Source organism: Vanessa cardui, chromosome 9 (genome assembly GCF_905220365.1).
Source record: "Vanessa cardui chromosome 9, ilVanCard2.1, whole genome shotgun sequence".
Lineage (NCBI taxonomy): Eukaryota > Metazoa > Arthropoda > Insecta > Lepidoptera > Nymphalidae > Vanessa > Vanessa cardui.
The window spans coordinates 11,793,190-11,805,459 of NC_061131.1; the positions used below are offsets into that span (position 1 = coordinate 11,793,190).

The window sequence follows — 12,270 nt, forward strand, 5'->3', positions numbered from 1 at the left end:
ACAATGCCGAGGATTTGAAGACATATGGTATGTCCATATGTCTTGTTTCTTGTCTCAGATCACAACTAGGGCCATAACGCTGATTCAACGGGGCGTTTCGCAGCGTTCTGTAGTTCTGCAGCTGGGTTTTTTACAGCGAGCAATCCAGAATGCTTGGATTAGGTTTCAAGTGACTGGGAGAGTTACCAGAAGACCAAGAGTCGAGCAACTACAGCTCAGGAAGACCGCTACATACGGTTAACTGCGCGCAGAGAGCGAGTCGTCACCGCGCGCTCATCACAAAACCGCTTGCGCCAAGCGACGGGCACCCGCGTGAGTGACCAAACGAATAGGAGAATCGGTTGCATGGAGACCAACAGCTCTCTAGACGACGAGTAGTGCGAATTCTACTGACATCCACGCATCGTGCAAGGCGATTAACGTTCGCGAGGCAGCACCAGGTCTGGGACATCTATGACTGGAGCAAGGTATTGTTCACTGATGAATCCAAAGTGAATTTTTTTAGTGATGATCGTCGCATTAGAGTTTCGAGAAGAGAAGGAGAGCGATTTTCCGATGCTTGCATCCACGAAAGTGACAGATTCGGGGGTCCTAACGTAATGGTGTGGGGCGGAATATCACTATCAGGTGGAACCGAGCTCGTAATTCTCAACGAAGGCACGGTAACGGCTTAACGGTACATTGACCCCACGTGGTGCCATTTACACAGAGAATTGGTGCAGGATACCAATTAATGCATGACAATGCCCGCGCTCATACAACTAGAGCTATTGTCGAAGCAGTAGAAGAAGCTGTTGTACGGGTGCTGCCGTGGCTCGCCAGTAGCCCGGACCTTAACCCTATGGAACACATGTGGGATTTATTAAAAAGAAGCGTTCGTGACACAAATCAACCGCTAACTAACGAACGACAACTCATCAACGTGGTAGAGACAAGCTGGGACCAAATCCCACAGGAGACAATACGACAACTGGTGGAGAGTATGCCTTCGAGTCTTGAAAAATGTGTTTCAACAAATCTTCAGTTTTTTTTAAATTAGACACTTTTTCACATTGTGTATTTTAGGTTAAAAAGTCGATTTTTCCAAAAAAAAAAAGAAAGTGATGTTAATTTTAGAGGAAAAAACAATATCTGCTGCTCTTTACATTAAAAATTGATTAAATAATTTAATCTAATCATTTGCATATCCCTAAACCCCATATATTTTTAATCCACTAAGAAAACATGGTGGCCCTTATTTTGTTTTGACGAGATTTGTCATTTTACATGTACTGACGCGAGAATCTATAGTGACGAATAGCGTCGAATGGCGCTATAGGGAGCTATTTCTATGGTTCTATGGTTGTATAAATCGGCAGTAATCGGTTTTATTGAAATTACCGATGCTACATCTAAGTTGTGTCGTACTATACGCTTCTCTCAGTATTCATAACATCATACAGACCGTTAATAAACCTTGAACTATTAAACCTATCCTGCGTTTTAATAAACACTGCTTACGTTATTTAGATTTTAAACGACATGAAACTAAGTTAATCGAAATTCCTCGACACTTTAGTAAATTTTATTGATTAGTAAATATATCTGTTATTCGAATTATTTGTATGTAGTGGTTTATGAATTTGTATGCTTAAGAAAAAATACTTAAAAGTTATTTAAGGTGTCTGAGTAATAGGCAAGAAAAGATTTTCGTAAATTTTGCAAAGTTGCATTTTTTTAAATAATACTACATACAAACCCGGCTTCGCTCGGGTAAAATAAAAAGTATCGAAACAAATACGCTTTATCTTTCACTTTTCACACATAACGTTCAACTAACCCGCGTGCGAGATGCATTCCGTTCGACGCTAGTGCACAATTTGACCGCTTCCCATCGATCGGATAACTCGTCAAAATTCGACATTTCACTACTTTACCTTGATAGCCTAAAATCCACAACAGCGCGATTTTCAAGACATTTTCGCCGTGGTTCTTCCGAACTGATATGACTTAGGAACCTTCAAGAAAAGAGCGCACTCTTTCCTTAAGGCCGGCAACGCACCTGCAAACTTGTGTTGCAAATATCTATGGGCGGTAGTAATCACTTTCCATCAGAGCTTCCTGCTCGTTTGCCCCCTATAACATAAAAAAAAAAAAAATAAAATCTGACGAGACAGATTGTAATAATACGATGTTTGTAATCTTACGGTGACATATGCAGAGCACACACATGCATTTTTACTAAATTATCATTTCATTAGCACAGACTTACTTTTCACACTAATGAAATGCTGTCAGTGTGGTTTGTTTGGTGTCGTCACACGAAAAGTTACTTTAAATATTCCTTTTAAGTCGGTCATGTTATAATTATGTAGATTTCAGTTCTCACGATTCAAAAGCGTGATTGCTTTAACTTGTAAAGCTAAGAAGAGAATACAAAACTACTAATTAAACGGACGTAGCTCTTCAGCCTGATACGACTTCGAGAGAATTTCAATTATTATTTAAATTGTTAACTTTTTTTTAATAACTTTTTATATATTATTAATATCATCATATTTAATTTTGGTTTAATATACATTCTTATACATATGGTAATATTTTTGGATGCTCGACTTTATATAGCTTATATTTTTTTTCAATTAACGTGCTATCTAAAACGTGACATACACATATGTCACAACTAGAAAAGATCAGGGATCAAGATAAAATAATATACTGTGCCCATAAAGCTATTTCTGGAGTGGTATGAGGAATTGTTCCGATGAATCCTAAGTTCGGTTGCTCAATTTAACCTTCGGACATCTCGTCAAAATTCGAAACGTCAACCCCACTAACTTGATGTCCAAAAATCCACATGAGCGCGTTTTTCAAGACATTTTCTACTTCGCACAACCACTCTGCACACTACAACGATACGACTTGGGAAACTTCAAGAAAAGAGCGTTTTCCTTCCTTAAAGGCCAGCAACCCACATGCAAGCCCCCCGGTGTTGTAGATGTCCATGGGCGGTGGTAATCACTTTCTCTCAATCGCATCAGGTGAGCCTCCTGCACTTTTGTCCCCTATAACATAAAATAAATAAAATCTTACAACATTTTAAAACATTATTTTATGAATTGTGGTTATAATTTATAAATATTAATATTTTTTTTAGTTTCAAAAATGGTTTCTAAACGAAACTGAAAGTATTTCATAGAAATAGTTTGAGACCTTTTAATTAAAAAAAATATATATTCAAATGGAGTAATAATTAACTAAGATATTATATTTTTTTTTGTGGTATAGGTTGGCGGACGAGCATATGGGCCACCTGATGTTAAGTGGTCACTATCACCCAAAGACAATGACGCTGTAAGAAATATTAACTACTAGCTTTTGCCCGCGACTTCGTTCGCGTGGACTTCAGGTTCGTCCCGTCTAGTCTAGTAATCGCTTAAAATCGCTTCGTAAATAAGTCATTATTTCTCGTACAAAGTAAAGGATAAAAAATGGTTATTGTGGGTTATTCCTAAGAGATAAACATATACCATCACGGACTTTTTTGTAGACCTTTTTAAGTTGTACAATACTGTAGTACATTGTTTTGATCTATATGGTAGGAATCAGTCAGCGTTTGCAATGTAAGCGCAAAAAATGTGTTTTTTTACGACCTCACATTAGAAACCTCAAAAATTTTAGCCTATGTGTTATTCTGATGTATAAGCTATATTGTGGTAAAGTTTCATTCAAATCCATTCAGTAGTTTTTACGTGAAAGAGTAACAAACATCCATACATCCATACATACAAACTTTCGCCTTTATAATAGTAGTAGGATTCCTAACATCGGCAATGTGCCACCGACCTCGGGAACTAAGATGTTATGTCCCTTGTGCCTGTAGTTACACTGGCTCACTCACCCCCCAAACCAGAGCACAACAATACTGAGTACTGTTATTTGGCGGTAGAATAACTGGTGAGTGGGTGGTACCTACCCTGATGGGCTTGCACAAAGCTTTACCACCAAGTAAATTTATAAATTTTAAAATTTATAGTAAAGATCTAAAGGCCTGCATTATTGCTTCTATTGATGACAAGAAGGTTCATTAATATTTCGTTTAAAGAATCATAATTAATTTTCGTCACCATTCTCCTCTCTTATATAGAACCTATTTTTAATTTTGACTTGTTTTAAATTTAAATATATAACAAAGTATCATTACTTCAGTATTGACACAGGTTTGCCGTAATGAGAAACACTTGAATTGAAAAGTAACATTTTGGGTTTTCATCTAATATTGAATTTTAATATTTCTTTTTTTTATGAATATTATTATTTGGAAAAAATTAGTAATACCATTATTGAGTTCTGAATTCCATTTATTCATATTATAAAGTTTAAAATAAAAAGATTAGTTTCCCGTACCGGGAATCGAACCCGAGCCTCCTGGGTGAAAGCCAGGTATCCTAGCCACTAGACCATACGGGAGATGACAAATTGAGCGAAGTTCCGAAACAAATGCCAATCAATATTTTATTCTAGTATTTAAAAGACATGTTATTATTTTAATAGCACAAACCCGTTTTGGACGAATTGTAGGTTTGTTTAAAAGCGCTAATCACATTATGAGTCGATTTGAAAAAAAAAGGTTAGAAAACCTATTTACGTACAATTTATACAACAACGTTTACAACATATATAATCACTGTATATATAGTGAATGGAATTCCTTATTCCGTAATTTTGAAATAGAGACTTATTTATTTTACTTTAAATCTCTTTTCTCAAAAATATTATTTTGGCGCTTTAGTCTTTCTTCATTTCCATTGACGAGATGCTATTATAATTAAAATTAAGATATTCTTCATTTAAGTACAGTGATGAAAACACTCTTTATCGTCGAAGAATCGTCATATTTCAGTACTGAATTATATGTAAAGCAATCACCGGTTCGAAAAGCAGATTATATCAAGAAGAATAGAAAAAACCTCAGTAGTCACTCTTTTCCACCCTTTCAATTCCTGTGTACGACAATTAAGAAAGATATATCCTTCCGAAAAAACAATAATAAGTCCATGCTATTTATCTTTAAAATAATCTTTTTTGAGCAATATCTCTTATTTATCAATGTTTCATGTTTTCAATGTTTGGTCAAATTAAAAATAACTCTTAAATATAACTATTGAAACGAATACTCCAATCTCATTCACCAATTTATTTATCTTAACATGATATGTAATTCTTCGCCCGATTTAAAATAAGGCCGGGTAACAATTGTCAATAATCCGATCAATATCTGTAATAAATATTCCAATAGATTGATTTCTCATTATCAGGTTTACGGTTGGATTATCAACATAAAGATTAAACAAACAGACATAGAAAAGTTTAAACCGACTAAATTAAAAAGTTTTAACTCTTTAATTTAGTCGGGTTATGTGCCCAAAATGGATCATTTGTAATTTTATAGCCCACAATGAGTTTGTCTTTTGTAGAATATGTTTCATATAAAACGCTTAAATTAAATATATGTATACATACTAATGTAATGGGTTGGAGGGAAAGCCCTGTCGTATTTTAAATAAAATATTTGAATTCATTTAAATGTATTCAATATTAATCAATTATATACGCCCCGTTATTTGTTACAACTTGTAGCAATCTTTCAGGTAAAAATCCCAATGACTCACCTGGCAGATTTTATTTTTTTATTTACAAGAAAAATTATCTGCTTATTTAAAATACGACAGAAGTTTCCCTGCAACCTATTATCGTACTTTTTGGGTAGAGATGCTCGCGAGCACAGAGTACATTACAAACATTATCTGTATTAATTTTGTAAATAGGAAAGTATGTCTATCTCTATCTGTTGCTATTTTACGGCCAAATCACTAAAACAAATTCGATGAATATTAATATGAATCAAGCTGGAATTCCAAGAACGGACATAGGCATTTTCAATATGAAACATCATTTTTATACGACTACAATGACGTCATATGCAAATCAATAGTGAATGAAATATTAGACATACATTCTTTAAGTTTGAAAGATAAATAATTGAATAATAAATAGATAAGAAATTCCCCAAAGAAAATATTGGCTTTTCAGTAAGCGATTTTTTCCGTGGTCGAGTTTAAACCTAAGTGCCTAAATCTATTTTTAATTGGTGTTACGATTCAATGTTATAATAGAATTACAGATGTTTAGAATTTCTTGCAAAACTTCGTTTTATTTGTCATATCCCGTATGGTCTAGTGGCTAGGATACCTGGCTTTCACCCAGGAGGCTCGGGTTCGATTCCCGGTACGGGAATTTTTAAGCTACTATTACAAGTTGCCTTTTTGGTGGGTGAATAAATAAATAATATTTAATATATAATGCTTGTTAAGCGTTCCTTTAATGGCGGATAACATCAAAAACGTTTCCGGGCTTTTTCCGTACACTGGGATTTATGAACCGTAGAATAAAGTAAACAGAACAAGAAAGAAAGGGTTAGTGAGGCCCTTGCTTGTTCAATTCGTAGGTAAACAGGACCATAACAATACTTTCTAAATGCTGCTGGCATTTTTGTTACCCATAAACGTCATCATTTTGTGTAGACAACATTTAAAATATTAATTTGTGTGAACTAACTTAATTCCTCATTGTATTTATTTTTTAAGCCTGCGTTTGAAACCCAAAAGTAAATATTGCTGTGACGCTAAATTATCTTATGATTTCCTACTGATTGGATTTTCTACCAATTTTTTTCTATACTATTATTTATTCGAATTTTGTTTCTGGTGGTGGCGCTTGGTGCTAGCCCGTCTCGGTATGTACCACCCACTAATCTGATATTCTACCGCCAAACAACAGTACTCAGTCATTTTGTGTTCCGATTAAAAGGGAGAGTGAGCCAGTGTAACTACAAGGGACATAACGTCTTAGTTCCCAAGGTTGGTGGGGCATTGGCGATGTAAGGAATGGTTAATATTTCTTACAGCGCCATTGTTTATGGGCGATGGTGACCACTTACTCACTCACTTGAGGAAAGAGGAAACTCACGGAATCCAAATAATTCCAACATTACCATCAGATCCTATGGATTCCAGTGTAGTTATCTATGATTAATAATGACGTGAAATATTCCTTCTAATCTCAATCTATCATATTATATTATTAAATGAAGCTAGCCCAGCCAAGTTTATTGCAAAACTTTCCCACTGCAATTTTGCACGTGTAGATCTATATTGAGACATACTTGATAGTTTTAGTTTAGGAAGACCTCCGTGGTCGAGTGGCGTGTACACCGGTTTTCATGGGTACCGGTTCGATTCCCGGTCGAGTCGATGTAGATTATCATTAGTTTTCCATGTTGTCTTGGGTCTGGGTGTGTGTGGTGGTGATTTCCCATAACATAAGTGCTTTGGCTACTTACATTGGGATCAGAGTAATGTATGTGATGTTGTCTCATATTTATTTATTTATGTATTTATTAATAACATTTGTTTAATATTAATCTTATTATTAAACTGTCCCTTCGTTCATTGAATTTATAGATTTACGCAACGCACGACATAGAATGTTTTTTTTTACGGTATTTTTATGAAAAACCGATCCAAATTGTTTCATATAGTTTTAAAAACTTCACATGTCACCTTGTAATTAGCAATTTTCTCATACAATGTTTTTACTATGTAAGTATGTACCTATACCTACTGTATTCCAACCATCAGAGGAGAAAATCCAAATAAACAACATCTGACAGAAAATTGACATATTATCATTGGTCGGGAGCTTAAAAAAACTATAATATTTATTTTGAACATTGACGAAATTGCTATTGCTATTTAGCAAAATTATAGTGGAAATAACAAGATAAGTGAAATATATTTTTTAAGATATAAGTAAATTAGTAAAGTAATAGCCTGTAAATTATCCACTGCTGGGCTAAGGCCTTCTCTTCCGTTAAGGAGAGGGTTTGGAACATATTACACCACGCTGTTCCAGTGCGGGTTGGTGGAATGCACATGTGGCAGAAATTTGATGAAATTAGACACATGCAGGTTTCCTCACGATGTTATCCTTCGCCGCCGAGCACGAGATGAATTATACACACAAATTAAGCACATATATATCCTTGAATCTCCAATGAGCTATCACCTTGGGATCTAAGATATAATTTTCAGCGTGGCTGCATTTACATTAATTCATTTTTAAAACTGGAACGCAAAATAATAAATAAAATAATATTTTACTTGGTGGTAGGGCTTTGTGCAAGCCCGCCTGGGTAGGTACCACCCACTCATCAGTTATTCTACCGCCAAATAACAGTCCTCAGTATTGTTGTGTTCCAGTTTGAAGGGTGAGTGAGCCAGTGTAACTACAGGCTTGGTGGCACATTGACGATGTAAGGAATAGTTAATATTTCTTACAGCGTCATTGTATGGATGATAGTGACCACTTACTATCAGGTGGCCCATATGTTTGCCTGCAACCTATACCATAAAAAAGTCTACTTGCGTTTTAATCAAAACAGATAATTATCTCATCATATTAAGAGGTCCACACTTGTGCATTATTATTTCTACAGCACAGTATTGTAGTCTACGTTGTGAATGACCGCTGTGACTGTAGCCGGTCAGAATGACGTCATCAATATGGATATTGATAGCAATGCTCTTGACGCGCTTTTAATATGATAGTCATAGACGCTAGGGATTACCTGACAGGTTAATCAGTTGAATATACCTTTGCACTTTAATTGTGCAAACAAAACTTTTGAGGTGATTACACCGCTGCTTCAACGTTTTCAAATGAGGTTGTATAGGTTAATTGTATCGTCTACTAAACGTACATTAACCTGGCTGGACAAAATTTACAAGCAAACCTCCCTAGCATGTATGACCATCTTAACATAGGATTTGATTACATCGTGTGATAACTAACAAAATTCTGCGTTTATTTTATGTATCATTATTTTGATTCCGTTTAGTACTACGATGTTTTTATTTCCAAAAAGCATGAAAAAGTGATTGCGAACTGTAATATCTCCACAATATTTATGATTAAAAAATTATATTGAAGACCACTTATATTTCTAGTTCTCTTCAAGACAAATAAAGATATATTGAACTTACTATTGGAGCGAACTTTATTAACTTTTAGAATTCGTTGTATTATATGTGAAGAAAATAAATAAGAATTCGTAACAATATTTTCAAAAAAGGAACATCAACTTTTCTCAATGTGGTGTAACCTCTTTTCACGCCCTTGGGCACGGCGCGGTATTACTACTTTGTAAACAAATAAAGACTAAACTCGTAAAAAGAAATAGGTGTTTGCGTTGTTACACGAGGATAAGAAGAATAGATTAATATTATTTAATATAAGATTGTGTTATAAATTCATTCGTAAAATTATAAGTTTATTCATAGAATCGAACTTTAAATTTGGTTACGTAAAATCTTTTGGTGTTTTTAAATTTAATAAAGGTATTCTAAATGAAATCTCAAAATAAAAATCTCAAAAATTGAAAATATTTATTATACTTATACTATTATTTTAATATTTTTTATAAATAAAATATATTTTAAATAATACATACGAAATCTCTAAGTTTTATTTTTTTTTATATTTTTTAGTTTAGGTGGCTTTTCATTTTTTTAATAGTCACAGATTACAAATAAATATATAGTGAAATCTTGTGTAATCTACTTTTATAACAATACAAAAAGCATCCTTTCCCAATAACCAGAATGTAGGTGTGTGCGAGCGGTGGATTTGTCTCGTAATACGCGTTATGTGGAAAGCTGCGATTATTATCAAATTACTTTAATATTGCATTTGGAAGCGAACGAGTTTTATTATTTTGTTTTCTTTTATTAAAAACAGTTACTTTCAACCTAATTGGTTGATATGTACGTGGGAGGTTACGTGGAATACAATTTCTAGCTTCTAAGAACTCCTTCGTTGCAGTATCTATCTCATTAAAGTCAATCTATGTTTTATCATAGAATCTTTTGTTTATTTGTATTGGAGTCCTACTGTCCAATCAAATTTATCTTTCAGAGTTTACAGATAAACACATTAGCTTTGATTATATTGCTTAAAATGTCTTAATTTTGATAGGAGTATTAACGGTACCTCACTTCTGTTTCGTTTTGGCCGTAAAATATCTGCTGAGTGGGTAGTAAATACCTAGAAGGGCTTGTGCAAAATCCTACCACCGTGCCATTCCATATTTGTACAATGTATATAATTTATAAAGTAACTATTTTCAATTAATTTGTGTTTATCTAAGGAATTATTGGTAGTAATTCTTATGTAAATAAAGTATTTATAATATGGACCTTGTTATAAAATACCTATAATACATCTAGATGTCTGAAAATCCACAAGATGCAGTCCATGGGCGGTGGCAGTCACTTTCCATCAGGTGAGCCTTTGGCCCGTTTGTCAACTATTACATTAAAAATTTGTAATTTTACAAATTACAATAGTAAAAAAGAAACCAGAAAAGTTTATTTTATTCAACCAAGACATGAAGTATGTAAAATAAGCGGCATGTAAAGCAGAATGTAGCTTTTCGGTTCACGTCTTTGAACATCTTAAGACAGGATGTGACGCTCGAAGCCATCAATCATGGTCAGTTTTATTACAAAAATCACGTTTGATGTGATCGATTGAAGCCGCAGAGTATTTATGATAAGTAAAAGACGATTAAAATAATTTTATATTGTTTATATTTCACATCAAATTAGTTATTCCTTTAGTTTAGTTAGCCCTTTTTATTAAATCTCATGTTTGAAAAGCATTGAGAGGCAAGGCAGCTTGAATTAAGGACTCGAAAAATTCTATACCAAAATAATACCAGAAAAATGTCGCTAAATGACTAGGGATAAGACGACATTCAGACTGTTTTGGGACAACATTGTCACCATCTTAAGATAAATCTGTTTCATGCATGTCCATCTTAATTTGTAGATACCAATTTTAATTTGTATTTAATATAGTCTTATTAGTTTTCTTTATTTTCTCCGTCGCAGCATTGTTCGAAAGATACTTTCACTGCCTTCATCATCATTTCAGCCGTGATACGTCCACTGCTGGACATAGGCCTCCCCCAACGACCTGCCTTGTGCAGCCCGCAACCAGCGTCTTCCCGCGACCTTTACCAGGTCGTCGGACCACCTCGTGGGGGGCCTACCCACTGCATTATATTGTTCATAACCCTGATCGTATCAATATCGTTTTGTATCAAACCAATGAAAAAAAATTTAATACAATATCTACGAATAAAATTCAACAACTATGCTAAACTTGCCTGTTTCAAAATTTATTTGTAAGATCTACTAAACTATCAAGTCATAACAGAGGTTTACAATGTTTTTTTACAAATTTGTTGTTTTTTATATATTGATTTATCATTTTTTTCTTTCGTTGTAATTAGGATATTCAATATAAACATGTTTATGCGCTGAATAAATTATTTGAGTTATAGCTTTTTATGCCTTCATGACTGAGCACAGGACATAACTTATTCAAGTAGCTAGCTAACGTAACAAAGAATACGAGAGATCCTTTTTAATGTCGTTCCGTTCCATAACAATAACAACCTGTAAAATTTTCACTGTTGGGTTAAGGCCTCCTCTCCCTTTGAGAAAGTTTGGAACATATTGTACCAAGCTATTCCAACCCACCCGGATTTAAAGAACGTGGTGAAATATGTTCCAAGCCAATGGAATACACATGTGGCAGAATTTCTATGAAATTAGGTACATGCAGGTTTCCTCACAATGTTTTCCTTCACCGCGTAACACGAGGTGAATTATGAACACAAATTCATCACATGAATATTCAGTGCCTGCCTGGGTTTGAACCCGCAATCATCGGATAAGATGCACGTGTCCTTACCACTGGGCCATCTGGTCCCATAGAATGTATGTAAAATAAATCTATGTAATAACATATTAAAACAAAAGAATTCATGTGAGTATACTTTTTTAATCTATAAAAAAAAAACATTTCAGCCAGTATTAAACTTACTTAACGGCAATATGAAAGTAAGTACATTGTCGTTAATCATTATAAAAGGAGATTAGTAAATGGCCGTCATTATTTAATCTGTCTTAGTGACCTGTACTAAGGTTGAACGGGGATGAATTATGCACAAGTGACGCTTCAAGCTCGACGCCAGATCAAAATTATATTACGATGACAAATGAGATTTAAATTAATTTTATAGGATGGTGCGTCAATTTATATAACATTTTTTATAGTTCACAATATTTCACAAGTGTCTTATTTCATAGATTTTCTTTTACA

At 34.2% G+C, this 12,270-nt stretch overlaps 2 non-coding genes across 2 annotated transcripts; one reads left to right on the plus strand and one right to left on the minus strand.

The window, feature by feature from the left end:
* Nucleotides 1–4,377: 4,377 nt before the first annotated feature.
* Trnae-uuc lies at nucleotides 4,378–4,449 on the minus strand. Its single transcript has one exon. It is a non-coding gene; the product is annotated as a tRNA-Glu (tRNA).
* A 1,755-nt stretch (nucleotides 4,450–6,204) lies between these two features.
* Nucleotides 6,205–6,276, plus strand: Trnae-uuc. Its single transcript has one exon. It is a non-coding gene; the product is annotated as a tRNA-Glu (tRNA).
* Nucleotides 6,277–12,270: the final 5,994 nt, after the last annotated feature.